The sequence below is a fragment of the Falco biarmicus genome, chromosome 1, assembly GCF_023638135.1.
Source record: "Falco biarmicus isolate bFalBia1 chromosome 1, bFalBia1.pri, whole genome shotgun sequence".
Taxonomy (NCBI): Eukaryota; Metazoa; Chordata; class Aves; order Falconiformes; family Falconidae; genus Falco; species Falco biarmicus.
Genome location: NC_079288.1, coordinates 69306945 through 69324378, shown reverse-complemented (window position 1 = coordinate 69324378; position 17434 = coordinate 69306945). Strand labels below are relative to the sequence as shown.

The 17434-nt window shown below is 40.5% G+C and overlaps 1 long non-coding RNA gene across 1 annotated transcript; it reads right to left on the bottom strand.

Annotated features, from left to right (window-relative positions):
* Positions 1–1190: 1190 nt before the first annotated feature.
* Positions 1191–11622, bottom strand: LOC130143861 (uncharacterized). The gene is made up of 3 exons (XR_008819899.1): positions 8120–11622; positions 6856–7002; positions 1191–5425 (listed from the first exon to the last, which is right to left on the bottom strand). It is a non-coding gene; the product is annotated as an uncharacterized LOC130143861 (long non-coding RNA).
* Positions 11623–17434: the final 5812 nt, after the last annotated feature.

The following is a 17434-nucleotide window of genomic DNA, read 5'->3' as shown; positions in this document are numbered from 1 at the left end:
TTGACTCAGGTTTTTCAGGCAGTACATCCTTCCTTTAGGCAAAGTCCACGACCCTTTGCATCTAGGTTTGTCCCATGCCAGCTTTGCCTGAAGGTAACTTCTTGCTCATTTCCCTGAACTGATGCTCACCCCACCTCTGCTTTGTACAGGGACAATTTGTAAGCTTAGCAAAATTACTGGAGGGGGATGTCGAGGAAAAGAAAGACTAGATTTTGGGTGTCTTAGAAGCACCTGGTGTTTTCCTATATCAGCCTGTGCCTCGGAGCAAATGGCCTCAGTTTGGGACAGGTGTGACTCAGATCACCACCTATCTGCAATTCTAGTTGCTTCACCCATCAGCAAAGTGCAAGGATCATCAAGAAAACTGTCTACTCAATGTCAGGGGGTTGCAGTGACCCAAATGTCAACTCATACTATTAATAATTGGTTTAGCTAAGGAGTTGCGAACAGCCTCTGCTTCTTTTATAGAGGAAGAAAAAAGGAAAACTGTGATACTTGGAGTGCTAGTGTGTGTGTGGTCTTTTCCTCATGCAAGCTTACCTGAGAAGTCATTCTTATGTTCATAAGCAGCCTGCCATTACTTTAACCTCTTTTTCTTAGCTGTAATTCTAATATACCTTCTGCCCAGATATCAGTGTGCCACACAAATGTAACTACTCAGGCAGCAAATGTGGGTTATCTCAGACTACATAGTCAACAAAACACATGCTGTTTTGCACTCCCGTTTCTGATATAGACAGCCTTTGCCTGATACAATACACTTTTGCTGTAGAAAAAACTGACATACCTCTAATAACTGATGGTGATTTGCAATTAGCTGTGAAGTGCAAAGCAACTGTCCTAATTAAAACACAGGAAAAAAGGGCTTTTAGATTTTTACATAGCATTGTACATACCATAAAAGTCCTTGGGTTTGATATTCCTTGGAAATTACTTGCCTAGTTACAAGCAGCAGAACTTCTTATAATGATACACCCTTCTTCTCTTACCATGTCTATAAGTACATGAGAATAGTTCCTTCTGCTTTTGTTTGCTCTGACAACTTCAAATAAAGCAAATACAGGTGCCTCCAAACTTTATTGTTCTATCTTTTATGCCGATTTTTACTATTGGATATCATCGTGGTGTTGTGCTTTGTGCATGAATGCTGAAGGTGAACAGCAAGTAAATGAAAGTAACAAGCCAAAAGCTAAAAGTGCATTTTTATTGCTTTCAAAAATATTATCACTCTTCCTTTCTGTTTTACTCTTGTGCCAGGGGGAGAGGGCAGATTATACTCTGAATTAGACTTGTGAAATTTCTGAATTTGCCAAGAACCTATTGTTATGGTTCTGAAATGATACAGGAAGAACCAGTGACCTGAAACATTGCAGCCAAGGTTGGTGAGGCTGCGAGCACACCCACCATTGTGCAGATGTACTTTGGGCTGTGTAGATACTTGGTTTAACTTGCCGGATGCAAGGCAGGAGCCTGCGATCAGATACATCCAGAAGCTTGTACTAGAGGTGTGAACCACGACAAGTCCAGTTCCTTTTGCAAAGTTCTTGCAAGATAAATAAGCAAAAATATTATGGTACAGATAATATGCTGGTACAGAAGGAGAGAAAATGGACTTATGGAGCCCGAGGCTGCCTGCAGTTTTATTTGGCTGCTTTCCTTGATTTTCATTCCAGGCAGCCAGTACAGAAGAGGCAATACTGTGATACACAGAAAATAAGTTTACCTTTTATAAAATAGCCTTTGTTCGATAAGACCACATCAGTTTAGACCAGCAGAGAATTTTACCTATTTCTTCTCACTGATGCCATTATCAGTCCTCCAGAGCACTGTGTTATTACTTTTTTTCAATATAGAGCACTGATTGCTCTTGAAATGCTGCTGCAGTTTGTCAAAGCAATGAGGTCGGTTCTCATTTATGGAAAGACTTCTTTCTACAACTACAGTAGAGCAGAGGAAGCTTTCAGAAAGCAATAACTGGAGCTCAGCACCTTTAATGTGCCTGTAATTTTTTAAGGTAAGTATACATTACTGTGAGCAACTTTTATAGCCAAGCCATCAGACAAAACATTGCATGTAAACACACTAAAGCCTTTAAGGAGAAGGGAATAAATGAAAACTATGATGGTTACAGGTTTTTTGATAGTCTATCCTTAAGAAAATTCCCCTTTGTGACAGCTGTATTCCTACTGATACTCTGCACCAGGCAGACTACTTTTGTCTATTAATCAGACGTACATGTGCTAACAATACTGAGTCCTTTGATAGCAAAGCAAAAATCAATGAAGCTGAAGTCAGGGATAGTTTGATTTCTATCAGAGTCTCAGCATGGTGTAAGATGAGTTTTCTTCTACTGATCAGCACATCTGAGTCTGAAATACTGGTGGGTTTTGTAAGGAGAGGATTTATTGTTTTAATAATCATACTAGGTATTTAGTTTTCCTATGTCTCCAGGCTAATTTCAGAGAAAACAATGATGAGATAGGAGAGATGTGGCTGCCCAATGCTGCAGGCAGATGTGATTAGGTTTATACTTGTTTTTCAAGTGGTATATTGTGTTATTAAATTTGCTAAACACCCTTGAGAACAGGAGACAGGGCAAAAAGGCTTGTAAAACCACTCACATGCTTGAAAGTGGCATTGTCAAAATTTCGAACCATTGAACTCCCTGAAAATGATAAAATGTTATTGGAAAATTATCTTAACAATTCTACCGACCTTCAGATAATATAAAGGACCATCTTCCTACTGTAGTAGCAGCTTATATCACTTAGGGATATGTCCCCTGCATGGTAAACCAAACCACCAGACTTCTCATGCATTTCAAGCATTCTTGATGGTTAGAGGTGGGACCTGAGGTAGCGATCACAACATGAATAGTCCCTATTAAATTCAAGCTCTGTGTGTGTGTTCATTTATTGGAAAGCCTGAAATCGCTTGATGTTTTTTATCTGGGTTCTTTCTCTTCTTTCTGAGCAATAACGCCACCAACTAATTATATCTGAAGAGAGATCCCTTGAGAGAAGGCTGACATCTGTGTCACACGCTGACTGCTCTATTAGAGTCTACTGTTCTATGCAGTCAGTGTCTGATCAGGTTTCATGTGCCTTGAAAGCCAGACAACCTGCAATAGGATACTCCTAGGCAGTGAAAGCACATTAAATATTTAAACACAGAATTTGACATCATCCATTAGGTCTATTAAAGAATCTCACTTCTTGCTGCCAAAACTAACCACACAGCTTACCAACTGTATGACTTTTAAAATTACTGACTTTCTGCTTCTTATGCCCTCCATGAATGTTTCCATGCTAGTTTCCAATGTTTCCACAATACTGCCAGCAATCTCTATGCAGGTTTCTAATGCTATTCTCACTGAAGATAATGGCACTTAAATTAGTTTTGTACTGTATAGGAGAAGGGAAGTAATAATTTATAGCAGAGACATAAATGAACAATTTTTTATGAAGGAAATAAATTCTTAATTTGTCAGAAAAATCTGAATTCATCATGCAAAATATTTTATTGTAAGACCTCTTTGGTCTAGTATCAAATCACTGAGAACCCCAGAAGGGAGGCAAGTGGTGCCTTGCCAATTCTTGGAATGAACTCCTGGAAAAAACTAAAAATAAAAATTAAATAACTTCCCTGTGGCCACACATTGACTGCAAAGGCAAAGCTGAACATTACAGCCAGGTTTTGTGACTGTCAGTGCTGTCCTTAGATTGGTAAGGATGTTGTCTATCTCTGGAAAATGCCACAGTGTTTTTCCTCAAAACACTCAGCATTGCTCTAGTTCTGCTCCATCTGGAATCAGTTAATATTAAGCCTATACTCCATACATAAAATAACGGTACCATATTGGAATTGTATTTTACTTTCCCAGAAATATTGGCAACATTCTTACAATAATAAAAGCCCACTGCATTGTGGATTTCTTTTCCCCTTAAAATATTTAGGGTTTATTTCTAGATAAATTTCTTTGGTGCTTCTTGGGTCACCAGTTCTTTCTGTGGCTTTCATCAGAAAGAAAACTTTGTTCCTGTTTTGTCTGATTTCATAATCTCATAGCCACCTTTGTTGATTCAAGAAAAAAGATTACTTTATGCTCATCCCATTGTCTGTTTTTTCTAAATTTTTTGCAGGGCTCTGGAAAAGCAACTTTGGAAAAGAAACCTACTCATTGTTCTTTAATTTTAGTATCGCCTCTAAATTAATGTCCTGAGAAACTGTTCCGCTTCAGAAATTATTCAACTTTCTTCATTCTGTTACTATTTAGACCACTATCACTGTATGGTTTCAACAGGAGAGTAGTTAAAGTAAGAAAGCAGAGCTAAATACCAGAATATTATCATTTTTGATGGATCTGCAGTACTTGGCTGATGTGACACTGTGATAACTTTAAACATTGATGCTGAAGTTAAAAAATGCTGCTTTCAGGTTATGTTGACGTAGAACATTTGTATACAAAATGATGTTATATCAGTAAGTGTGGTATTACACAATAATAGCAAAAATGTTGAGAAATTATATTTAGGAAAAAAGAAACAATGAGTCGTTTGTTTTTTTAAGGGGAGAAAAACTAATATGTTGTGGTTTTTTTTTTAAAGCATTTGTCTGAAGAAACCTAGCTTGATTTCTTTCAAAGAGGTGGGCAGTGTTGCTCGTATGTTAATCATGGTTCTAACTTCATGGTAGCTTCTAACTTAAAGGTAACTTCAGCTGGCAATGTAACGTCTAACCAAGTGTAGGAGGAGAGAGACATGACAGGAGGATATGAAAGTGATGACAGAAGGTATAATCTTTGGCCAGGAACAATAACCTACTGCTTCATCTACATGGTCTGACTGCAGGAACCACTTTGGGCTGAGGTCTGATGTGACTGCCAGCATATCCCGGAGGAAGCAAAGTGTATCTACTGCTTAGCATAGTCCCCAAGGGACACTTACCTGCTGTGGGGTGGACCTTGCCAGCTTCTCTTCAGTTTTTCTTGAGAGGGCTGCAGCATCATCTGTCATCAGAGAGCTTTGACACTGGATGTGTGCAGCTGAGTAGTCTTAGAGTAAAAAGAGCTCCAGCTGCCCACAGGACTCAACAGGGATGGTGGCTACCAACTCCTGTGAGCAACCTGGAATTCAGTGTGCTCTTGGGCTTGCTCTAAAATGTACCATGGGTGACAGTGCACAAGTCTTTTTGGTACGCTGTTCTCTCTGCTCTATAGAGTAACTTCTGTGAGAGCAGGAGTCCTTCTGTACAAACCAGTTTGGGGGTTTGCCTCCATGTCTATGCTTCCAGTTGAAATCAACTCCAGTCTTTGCCTCATCATTTGGTAAACTGCTTTTTCATTTTTTTTTCTTCCAGCTAATGCAGACTTGACTGGTTTTCCTTCCCAAAATGAAGATGTCTGTGGTTTCTCACATACACAAAGCTGTGGGCAATGAACAGAAAGAAATATAGCACTGACGTATTTATTCAGGGCAAAAAAAAAGATCCTTCAATTATACAAAATCTACCACTGACATCAGATACTTAAAAAATAGGTCAAGTTTCTGAAGCTGTCATTTTCAAAGTTAAGAAGAACTTCCCGGACACAGGTTAAGGATAAGGTAGTAAGGTCAAGGGGGGACAGAGAAATATCTTTTGTCAATTTAGTCATCACAAGGAAATAACTTAACCAGGTTCCTTACTTCTTCAGTTCATCTCTGCTTTCTTTACCTTGGCCCTTTGCAGCTTTCTCACTTGCATCTCCAACTCCATTCTCCTGTCTGCAAACCCCCAGCCTTCCCCATCTGGCTCTCCTTTTCACTTCAGCCTGACTCAGTGCTTGCCACATACCTAAGGAATCAGCACAATGCCTAACCTGCTCCTCACTCTCTACACCGCTCCAGAGATGCTGTCTCCTGCTTACCTGTTATCTTTTTTACATTCTTGGCTGGTGCAATGCACCTCTAGGAAACAGATCTTTATCTCTTGATACTGGAACTGGAGTGTCACTTTATTGGCAAAATGTAAGTCTTATTAAAAGCTTTTGATGTGATTCAAAGTTACATGAAATGTAAGAGATATCATAATAGCTGATCCCACTTTTACTACTCCAAGACTGAACTGTACAGTATATTTTGTATCATCCTGTCTTCCCTCAATTGTAAACCATTATTCACATAAGTAATTCTGTCTCAGTTGCATTGCTGTGCATCATAATAGAGATTTTCTTCTTTTCGTGGTTTTTTCCTATTTGGTTTTGCCTAAACTTTTCCAGACTTAAAGATTTGCTCTGTGTTTGCTTCTCTGAGTAATTTGGCTTTAGCTTCTCTTTGCTTTTGAAGTTCTTCTGCTAGTGCCCTGCTTCATGATCTGAACAAAAATGACCTTTGAGGAGGCAAACAATCTTGCAGTCTTTGCTTAGTAAAGAACTGATTGAAAAGCGGTATCCCATTTCCTCTGAAAATGTCTGGGTTTTTTTCCCTTGCTAAGCTTTTGCCAAAAGAAGTGGAACATTTCTTACATTTCTAGCACTTTCCAGTTTCTCAATGTGTCTGTGCTGTTTGCCACCGCTTGCATTGAATCTGAAGTACCCGCCACCGCTGCGGGATTTCATATCACACACTAAAGAGAACCAGCAAATACAGTAACAGCTTCAAATACACTCTAACAGTGGAAAAGCACAGAAGGAAATAATTACCACTTTATTTGTGTTATTAGGCTGGACTGACACAACCCCTTTCAGCACACCATCTGTCTTTGGTTAAAATGGAAAGGTTTCTTATGAAATGATGCATTTGCAAGGGGTTCACAGCTGCATAGCCAACCAAATTTTTTAGCATCTGTTCGGTCCAAAGAGATCTGGACTTAATGTACCTTTGAAAGAATATTCTTGAAATGGTGCTTTACTTCAGGTAGTCCTCTTCTGATGTGTCAGTGGTTAATAGCACCGTCAGTGGTGAGCCACGTACTTTGTTGCTTGGAAAGGTCAGGAAGGAGGCTAATGTGAGCCTGGCCAGCTGCCTGGAAAAAAATGACCTATTAAAGCAAGGCCAGAATGGACTGTGCATTATTTTTTTGTGCTTTTGTTGTTCTAAATTTACTAATGGGGTTATCAAATGGGACTGTGGAAGGAACACTCAGTGGAGTGAGCGGGTTTGTGTGACCTGAGAAGGCCTGCTGTCCAACTGTCTCTAGGCTTTTTACCTTTCGGGTCCATTCCAGGTTTTCAAATCTATACCATGTAAGAGACTGACATTTTTATAGCTGTAAGAAGACTATGACTATGCACAGAGAGAGCATTATGTGGTCACCGACATTGCTTAGTCATGGGTCTTGCTTCGCCACCAGGCAATGATAAACAGTAGTAACAATCATAGCATACATTCAGTCAGTAATGAATGCGTTTCAGACCACAACAGTTTTGTTCTTGTCAGTTTTCCACTGTGTTTGTTAACTGAAGAGAATGATGAGTTTACTCTTACTTGAGCATTCACCTTAAATGTGTTTGTGTTCAGTAATCTCTTAGTATGAAGCACAAGAAATGACTGGGTGCCAAAAAAAGGACTAAATATTTATATAGCAGTCCAGAAAGGTCATGGCATTGTGCAAAGGGATAATCATGCACAATGCCATGACAGTTGATAGTCTTATTTAAAAGGCAAACAAAATGGCTATCTCCAGATATGATTTATATGTCTGTGCAACTAGACCATGCATGCATAGTCATTCCAGAACTAGGACATAACAAAGTTGCTGCTGCTGCTGTGCCATACATTTACACATAAACAATTAATCCAGCAGGTCCAGTGCATGTTCAAATTGACAGGTATGCATAGATCAATATTATGGACATGCATAGTAGCACCAGCACATCCGGGTCTGGGTCTCCTGCTAGCCCAAAAGGCCTGGCTACTCTCACTGCAGGTTTTAAACCAGTCAGTGAGACCCACTCTGATGTGAAGATACTGTAGGTGCAGGCAGCCAGCTGTCTTTGGCATCATGTTGGTGGGAGCAGCAGCCAAACCACCTCAGCCCCATGGGACTGAACCTAGCTTGCCATGGAAGATGGGCCAAGCTGTGTGGGACAGCAGTGGAGTAAGACGGTCATGTTTCTCAGTAGGGGAAGTAGTTCTCCTACCCAGCAAAAGCCTCAGCAGCAGCAGAAGCAGCCAGCCTGTGTCTCCCAAGCTCTTCATACCCTGGCTGTGTCTCTGTTCTTCCCTTTTCTTCTTATTTCCAGGAGATGTGTCAGGGACAGCTTGGTGTTGGACCATCATCCTTGGGGCAGCACAATTAAAATTGTGTTATGATGTTAAGAAGCTGTAAGTTGGCTGGTACATTACATTCTTCTGCCATAGAGGTCTGTTCTTTTGTCTGATGCAGAGAAGTTGGGAAAGGGCTCATTCTCGCAAGGCATGATCAGCTTGATGTATGTGAGCAGTTCTGTTAAAACCAGCAGACCTACTTGGAGAGCACAGATAGGTACATGCAGTAGGATTTACAGAATCTGAGATTGCCTTTTAAACAGCTATTTAGTTTAAAGATTAGATACCCAGTTTCTTTGTCAGAAGGGTTTCCCTCATCTTCAGATAAAGGAGGTAGAAGTTCCTATTAGCTCTTGTTCTGCAGCTGCAAGTCTTAGGTCAGTTTTTCGTCCAAGTCCTCCTGCAAGAATAGTTCCAGATGTGAAGATCGGGATGTGGCTGCCATGCTCTGGGGTTATCTGAGTCTCTCACTCCCACAGCTTCAGGTGCTCTCCCTAACAGCTTGAAAGCTCTGGTATCGCTGGCCTTCAAGCAGTCTGTCTGATGGGATTGCTCTGCAGCCATGGCTATAGATATGGGCCCATAAACAGCTTGCCTGTGCAATCTGGAATGTCAGCTAGTAGACTAGTTCCCTGACAGTAATACAAGGACAATTTGGTGTAATGGGTCCGTTCCCACCAGATACGTTGGGCCCCACAAACCACGTTGTCCAGTGATGTGTTCTGTCAGAATTCCCACATTTCTAGCAAACTGCCTCCCTCGAGCCCTGAGTTATGACTGAAGACACTAGATGCCATTTCATGCAGAAGTGTGATCATCTAGAAAGTAAAAGATCTAAATAAATAACTCAAAACCAGTTCAGTTCCTCAAAAGTGAAGATATAGTGATGAGTAGTATTTTGGCATTCGCTATTGCTCATTCTGATGAGAGTCAGTGGACTGCACTACTTGACTTAAATGGGCATTAAGAGGGGCCATTAAAATTTGACTGTCCTTAATCAAATTACCCTATCACATATAAACCAGCCTTCCCACACATTAATTTTCTTAGTGTGTTTTTCTGGTGTATGTTTCTATTTTTCTTTTCCCTTGTTCTTTGACAAGGAAAGGAGAATTATCGGATTATTTGAACAATTTCTGCCAGCTTCCCCAAGGTAATGCATTCACCATCACCCCAGCAATTAGTAGTGATATAAACACAGGTGGCTAAAACCCGTTCTACCACTGTGTGCTGTTGTATTGCCTGAGTTATTCTTGAATTTTGATATGCTGCATAGCAGAACTAGAGGGCAAATCATCTTGGATCTTGTGTGTCCATTTGCTGGCAGTATGTTTTCTAAAGAATACACAACATATTAGCCATCCTTCTCCATTTAAATAATGAAATTTTGTTCTAGAATTCTGAAAACAAGGTCAGGCAAGGACTTTTTTAACGGAGAAACAACATCTGTTTCTTGTGTATTACCATCTTTTATATAGGAAATGTGATTACTTCCTCTGTTCCATTTGATGATGCTAGTGTTGTTTTACATTGCTAGTTACATTTTTCTTTCTAATTTGAGCATTTTTGTTATCCAGCTGGTGTTCAAAAATCAAGCCTTACTTTCCAGATGTCATAGTAGAGAAAAGGTTCAACTTCAAGGATAATGTTAGTAAAAATATATGAATGACGTTAGGGTTCTTGTGGGGAAAAACAATGATGAGCACAGGAGAGGTGATAAGTTCATTAAACTAGCAGAGAGAAAAACCCAGAGCAGGTCACAAAGCATCAAGGATAGCTCTGAAATCATTGCTCTAAGTAGCAAAGGAAAGATGAGAGGTAGTTAAAAGTGGATTTTTGAAGGAGAAAACAAACTGTGACAGCCCTGTTACAACAACATTTTCATGCTTCAGCCTGTGTTTTATGACTTGCTTCAAGTGAGATGGACAGAACTGGGTAAGACTGAATAAACAAAGGATGCTTCTTACTTCAGCACATATCAGATATGGCCCCGACAACAGTTTGACAGGGTAGGTGTTCAGATCAAAATCAAACAGGTGGTACAGTAAGAACAAGGATATCTATAAAGCTATTTGTGAATTTGAGATGTAATGTAGAAGATGTAGTAACAAATGCTTTTTATATGGAGACAGATGAGTGTTTAAAAATGGGCCTAAGATTTGACAGCTTTGGCTGGGAGAGAAGTAATGAGATGGGAAGACATAATGTGTACGATATACAGTGCCTTTTTACAGTGCATCTTGTGACCCTGCTCTTTAGGTCTCCTCATTACTAAACCCTTCACCTAGCCCTGACCAGACATCTGGAAGCCATTCATGAAGAGCTAAGCTGTGGATTAACATTCCTGGTGTACATAGGAGGATGATTTCAAGACTCCACAAGGCAAACAAAGTTGAAAGGAAGAAAGAGTTCTTATTTAAGCAATGTTAGGTGTGGTATGTTTGTTCACCAAAGCCTGGAGTATGTTTTTATGCACCCAAGCAACAGGACTAGGAATATTGTCCTTGTTCCCTCTCAGGAAACATGTCATCTCAGCCTGAATCCCCTGCCTGGTGGGGAAATAACATCTTCCCAACTAGTGAGCCCCATCTTGTAATTTCTTACTTTACACTATACTCACTAACTAGGAAGTTACTCTTTTCATAGCAGTAATCTTAAACAGGAATTTGTCACTCCTGAGATGTTCATAGCAGAGCTGGAAACAAAGGATCCTCTGTGCTTGACAGAAGCATTTTTCACCTATCATAATTTAAAGTACTGGTAACACATTTCTGCTAAGATTCAGTGCTCCCCATGCTACAGAAACACCACCCCCATGTCTCTGCTAAGGCCTGTTGCATGAAAGGATTGGGAAGCTGGCAAGGACTTTGCTTCCCTGAGTAGCAGGGAAAATGCAGGAAAGGACAGTGATTCCTCCACCCTGCCATGTCTGGTGTTAGGGGGAGAGAGAGCTACGTGGCACTGTGAATCAAGTGTGTGAGCCTGGAGAGCCCTGGAGAGTGGGATCCAAAGGGATGAACTGGACAAAGCTTTGCTCTGGTTTTGGTTTTGGTGTCAGTGTCCCCCCCTCCTGCCATGAATGAAGGTTAGAACTCTAACAACAAAGCACCAGGACAAAATGAATAATCATGATGACACTGAAAGCTGTTAAGCATCTCTAGCCACTCTCTGAAGGAACCAAAGGTACGCTATACGACACTGATAAAAGAGGTAGTTCATGATAAGACTGAGACTGGTGCTTGAGGCCACTTGCAACAGAAAGTGCGTTCCTCAAATTAAAAAAGCTTGATACACTCTGTCTGACCTTAGTCTGCCATCAGTCACAGACACTTTTGCAATATAACACACTGTTGGTGACAGTTTGAAAAATTAAAGAATGATTGAAGATCCACCTTCAATCCAAATATAGGCATCTGGAAATAAGTACGCCACAGCACACGGACCAGGGCTTAGCACTGAAATTGCACCAGGTGTTGCATAGTATGCAGTATATGGCATGCACTAATCTGCATTGTTAATTAACTATCTCTTGTTTGCCCTTGTGGCACAGAAGTTCATGTGAAATCCCAAAGTCCAGTTTTTGGGCTCTTCTCAGTGAACACCTCCCACCCCAGCTGCATCGTCATTTCAGATGTTCCCTGGAAAAAGACAGTTTCTTGATCAATGCAGAGGAAACAGCCACTGCCAAGCTGTTAACAGCCCCCATTGATCTCTGCTTGCTTCCTGAACTGCATCGTGTGCTGATTGACTCAAGCTAAAATTTGCATTATTCATTATGTTCTTATTTATTTATGATATTAGCAGGAATCTTGAAGAGGTTTTCTTTCCCTGGCTGCCACCTCCTCAGCATAACCTAGGCTAGGAAGGAAAATGACTCAAGTGGGGAATAAAAAAAGGAGAGTAGATAAAGCTCATATCTCAGTGAAGACTGCACAGCCCAGCTACTAGTGATGGCAAAATACAACAGACTTTATCTCAGAGAGGTGTTTCCAGTGCAGTGCATTGCTTATGGGAGAAGGATGGAAGCGAGTCACATCCCAGCATCAGGGAATCTTTGCTGTAGTTACAAAGTGCCGCAGTCGGCACAAGTTTCACTAAGCAGGAGAGTTTTGTGGTACTCTTTTTGTGAACATGGAACATCTGCTTAGGCTTGAGCAAAATTTAAGGCTTAAGTGCATAGCTGTCAAAACCGAAGTTCCTAAGTACAACTGCCATTGGCTTTAATTACTCAGGTATTTGAAACCTGGTCTGTACTTAAAGGACAGAGGATGACTAACATAGGCTGGTTTATTTACTTTTTTTCATTCCACAGTTTATAATGCTTAATGTATTTTTAATTATAACAATAAAGAAAAGCTCTAATGGATATCTTTAGAATAAAATCGTAACAATACACTTACAGGAAAGTAGGTCTTTTGACCAAACGTATTATTTTTTTTATCATAGTGCATTACAAAGCTGCTTTTAGAGTCCACAAAAATTCTTCAGTGTCTAAAATAACCATCTGGAAACATTGTGATACAGTAGCATTGACTGAGAACAAAAGTCAAAGTGGTATGCCTTTTATTCAAAAAATTTCCAGATACAAACCAGAATTGTCAGGTTTTGTGACTAGATTAATCCTCATGCAGCACCAACCATGCAGCGTGAATGTTACCTGACAGTGCACGATACGTGAAGAGCTTTATTTACAAAAAATTGGTGACTAATACTACATCTTAGACTTCCCATGATGGCCACTGCTTTAAAGAAGAAAGGAAGTGGGGGTCTTGCTCTAGTTGCTCTACACAGTCTTCTTTCAGAAAAGTCAAATGGACCTGACAAGAGCTGCCTGCCAAACAAGAAAAAAAACCAACCAAAAACCTTAGAAAAGGATGAGTCAGAAACTGAAGCAGTGAGCTCAGAATCTTGAAACCCTCCTTAGGTCGACACTCTTTTTATAAAAGCCTTCCTTGTCAATATGTCTGGCTCCAATTTGTGTTTCATGGGGACCTACTCATGGAGCACATCGTCAGCACTGTTTCTGAAGTGGAGCAGAAAATTTCCACCACTGTATTTATTGATCAGAAAATGCTGCTTCATAATTAGGCTTCTTTTCTTTTTTTTATGCTTGCTTATGTGAAATACCACTCTGAAAGAAGTCAGTGAGGTATTCCAATAGTGGTGAAGTCTTCCCTTTTCCATTTCCCAAATGTAAGTCTTGTGTTTACTATTTAAAATCGACATACTTTCTAATAGTTTTAATTTTGTAAACATTTAAAAATGGTAACCTTTTAAAGTCAAAGTAAAAAGCTATCATTCAAATAAATAGTAAGTATTTTACACAGTCCAGAACAAAATCCTTAAAATACTTTCTGTATATGGGAAACAAATTTTGTTTCAAACTCGGATTCACTACAAAAGTGAACTTGAAACATCAAAACCTCCTCATGGCACACAATTTCTGCATTTCAATCAGTTCTATTCACTCCAAAATACTGGGCTGATGTCTCATTAGATGTCTCGTTACACCTAGCGGAGTGCACGTTTGGAGGAATTCAGTAGGGGAAGGTCACCAGGAAGGACATCATGGCCAGCGAGCTCCTGAATTGGCCATGACTGCAGTAGCTCCAGACCTGGTAACTCACTCAGGCAGTGAATCATGCCGAGAGGTAGGATTTTTAATTCATCTGGATTTTAGCATTCACAGTAGTGTCTGAACACAGTGCTACACTGTCCTTGTTCTGGTCAGAACCTGTGCCCCTAGGCACAGAGGTTCCCCAAGCAGAGACAACCAAAATTCATGATGATGCGTGGCATCTGGGAGCCTGTCTGAGTTCCTGCTCCCAGGTGTTCTACCAGGCAGCCACCCTTTGCCTGAAACCACACACTGAGAAGGATGCCCTTGGTGGAGACATGGTCTCTTGTTGACTGTTAGAGCTGGCAGACCCTTTTTGGGTTGTCAGGTGTGGAAGTTGCTTACTGGTTGCATTTTAAAACTGAAAAAGGCAGATCATGTATAGACCTATAAAAAAGGAAATTGGTAACAGGAATAATATGTGGGAAGACGGTTATTCTTTTATTTGCCCAAGAGCCCTTGTTATTTGAAGGACCTGTAACGTGGGTTTCATGACATGTTTTAGTAGTTAGAAATACCCAGGTCTCAGCTGCACTGGCCTGGGAAGCACCTTGTAGGCAGCCTGTGGGTTTTGTAGTGTCTTTGAATCATATAAGTCAGAAGCAGCTGGTTTTGTGCCACATCTCACTGTAATGCTGAGCTTGATTAAAGTCTGAACATTGATGAGTTCTCTGCCTCCAATTCAAGCTGATCTTTTAACTCTGGCTTTGAAATGTCATCCTGGAAGAAGGCAAGGACAAACACCAGAAAATGTCCCAGGAAGCTTTTAATTGCTTTTCATTCCTCAATTTGCCTTCTCCTCCCTTCCCACTCTGAAACAAGAATTGCTTGGGTTTTTTTCTTTTTAACTAAAACCAAACTATGAGAAAAGCAGGTTTTACCCTACTCTGACAGCTGTATGTGATTTACAGCCCATATTGAGTATGCTGGTTTCATTTCCATCACTTGTCTCACTCAGAGCAAACTTAGCTGTCTGCAGATGTGATCCTAAGAAACTGCACCCCACAAAGCACTGGCAATCTCGCCCGTTTGAGTTAAGTCAGGCTAGGGGCTTGCTCTGTTATCATTGCTTATTTGTGCTATCTGAGAAAATGTTAGCTCCATGGCTGGTGGATAATAGCAGAGCTCTGTTGATTGCTGGAGGCCAAGACCTCCTGCTTATGAAAACAGCCACTATTTGTCTTCTTTTAATCTGTTAGGATCCTCAGTGGCTGCTAATCAGTGCATTTCCAGTGGAGAACAAAGTCTGAACGTTTAACATCTCCCCTCAATTTACACTGAGTTATTGCTGGGATTTGCCAGTCCCAGCTCCTCCATCTCTGCAGATCTGGACCAGGATTTTGTGGCTATTTAAGTACACCATGCCCCTGGACAGCACAATTACAGGGAGCCTTTCCCTGTTTCATTCCCAGCTCTACCTTTTCATGTTGTTTACCTAACAGGGTTGACCTGCGGTCATTCCAGTTACAGTTGGAAGGTATCGGTGTGTCAGTATCTAATCAGGCAGCAACTCCTGGTAATGCATTACCTATCTGGGACTTAGAAACAGAAGTTTGCCTTTTCCTTACCCTAGTTCTCATAAGACATCAATACTGTAATGCTTTAATTTATGAGGCTAATAAATTACAACTTTCTTTCCATGTTCTGTGGAAAGACAAAAAGTTGTTATTATTCTTGCAAAACCACATTAAACAGAGAGCAACAGCAACCAGAGTATTGCTGACATTGCTTAATGAAAACCAGAGCATTGCAGTGGCAAACACACTGGGAAGGACAGCTTCAATTAGAGGAAAAGAGAGATTAAAGATCTCTTTTATACAACCTAGGGAAGGAATGTGAAAGAATGGTGTAATTGAAGGATAAAATGGAAACAGTAAATGGCTTACGATAAGATCAGTAAGCAGAGACAGTGAAGCCAGTATTGCTAGGAATATGTGTAGAAGTCCATAAAATCCCCAAAAGCCAATTCAGACTGGAACAGACAGATACAGAGGAAATATCCCAGGAATTGTGAGCATGTAGAAATCCTATTGGATAAGGACAAAAGGTTTGAAAGGGAAGAATGCAAACAGTTTCAAAACCAATCAAGTATTTGTCACATCAAAAAAAAAAATTCACTGAAATGGGAGTAGAGTCAGGAAGATCAAAGTCTTTTCCTGAAGGAGACATGAATGAAATTTGGTGACAATTATGCTCTGAAGATACCCCTGTAATGGCAAAATTTGGTCTTCTCAATAGGGAAAATCTGCAGAACTTGGAAAGGTAAAACCACTTAAACTTGAAACTGTTATAAGCATGTGTCATATTTCTTCTTAACACATTGTATAAAAGGGCTTTGACTTAGACAAGTATGTTTTTAATTAATTTAAATTGTTAATTTAACCAGGCTAAGAACAAGGGCAGAGGGGGAGGAAAAGGGGATAAAGGAAATTATTTCAACTTCAAAGAATGTCCAACTGCATTAACAACAAGGGAAACAGGATACCAAGAAGAGAAGATCTTCTGCAAAGCAGTCCTTATTCTCCCTAGGCTTTCTGTAACAATTAAAAAAATTCAGCCTTTTGTTTACTGCTTCTCTGATTTTGAGGCAGGGCTAAGCAATCTTGTTTTCATCCACCTATGGAGCTTTGGAGAGTGGCTCCACCTGAGCAATCTGCCACCCGCCTTCCAGTGCAATCTTTTTTTCAGCACTCCCTGATCGGCTGTTACCTCTTGCAGTTATTATTGCCATCTGATACCATCGACCACTTTATTCCAAGAAGTGTCTGAATGTACCTACCCATGTCCCAGTTCTCTCTGTTCTTAACTGCTGCCTACCCTGTCTTTGTACCATGGGCTTGTTCTTGTCATTTGGTCCTTTCCACTGTCTGCGCTTATTCCACAAACTTTCTTTCTGTCTCAGCTATTACAAGCCCTGAGGCTACTCCAGTATGTGTGCACAGGCAGGCATGTATATGCATGTATATATTTCGTCTGTTCAGGCCATGCCACCTCCCTGCTCCTTTCTGATGGCATTTGGGGTACAGTTGCCTGGCCACATGCAGACATGTGCAGTGGTGGAAGAAGGGGAACCTGCCCCTGCAGAAGAAGGGTGTTGAAGGTCAGGCCTTAGAGATGTAAGGAGAAGTACATGAGGAAGCTTGGCCAGTGCCTGCCTGTGCCATATCTAGCTCTTTCTAATGCCCTGGGTCCATTAATTTCATCAGTACTTAAAACCCCTCTGGAGTATTTATATTTTTTTTATTGGGTGTTTCTAAGAGACACAGATAAAGTAATTGGTCCAACAGTAAATCTGCTATGATGTGTTTATAAATACGGGCTTTAGGTTCTCTGGAAAGTTTAGAATTCTGTTTTCAACAATGCAAGTTTACACAGAGGTAGAAACATGGACCAGAAGAACTAGGTCATTATGGGAGTTTCTATTTTTACTTGAAGTAGATGAACGTTGACTGACATCTTTACAAAAGGATGACCCTATTAGCAGTGGAGGCTGGTGGTGTTGGCAGACTTACCAGCACTGTTGTTTCTCTTTGGTTTAAACTCTGCCCTGGTGAGGCACTAGGGAACGTTC